We start from the raw sequence: 926 nt of genomic DNA on the forward strand, positions 1-926 counted from the left end.
AGCCTTGAGTCACAGGAGCATAGGCAAAACATAATCTTGACTTGGTCAGCATGATCAATACTATCAAAGCTATTGACACTATTTTAGAAATTATTTTTATTATAAGCTCCTAACACAGCATTTTAATGCAGCTGGTGATAAGCCTCAGCTGTCAATAGCTTTTTGCAAAGCTGCCAGTTCGATAAACTTGAGTGAGGGAGCGATGTTCTTTTGCTTTTTATCAAGGATGAGGAAAGACAAAAGCTGAGGACTGTCAGCCTTTGTCTGGGGTTTTTCTTTACCAGGAGGTTTTTTGCCCTTTATCAATAATTTTGTTTTGTTTTCTGATTTCACAGGTTTGTACCCATGGCTATTCTTTTCCCAGGGAAAAGGGGAGAAAGTATATTTCTAACTGCAGGAGGGACTGAGACCAGAAAACAGGAAGAAATTTCTGCCAGTGAATAGTAACTCGGATATTACAGGAAACCAAAGATCTGGTGTTTTAATGCATTAAGCTGTTCATCGTAATCAAATTATGTGATTTATCAAAAATGTAAAGGACTATTGCATTATTTTGAAGAGGAACTTTAATTTTCAAGTTTTTGCTAACACCAAAACTTGATGACTTTTCTTGGGAGTTTAAAACAACTCATGTTTTTACATGATGATGACAGGCAGAAACTTACTGGTAGAACAAACTCCAGAATCCATTTCAGGGGTTCCACAGAGCAAGGGCACCTGGGTCTGAGGAATGTCTCTCAGAGGCCTTCCACTAGGTGTGCCCATGTGGCCTGTCCCCTGACACAGGAGTCAGGTCGTGACAGGGGTCATCCTGTTCAGGCAAGAATAGGATCTCACTGGGGCCTCCAGATGAAGTGGACTGGCCCCTGGACAAAATCACAGACGCTGACCAGTATCTTAAAAGATAGTTTATTCAATTGGCCAGC

This window comes from Dipodomys ordii, unplaced genomic scaffold, assembly GCF_000151885.1.
Source record: "Dipodomys ordii isolate 6190 unplaced genomic scaffold, Dord_2.0 Scaffold324, whole genome shotgun sequence".
Lineage (NCBI taxonomy): Eukaryota > Metazoa > Chordata > Mammalia > Rodentia > Heteromyidae > Dipodomys > Dipodomys ordii.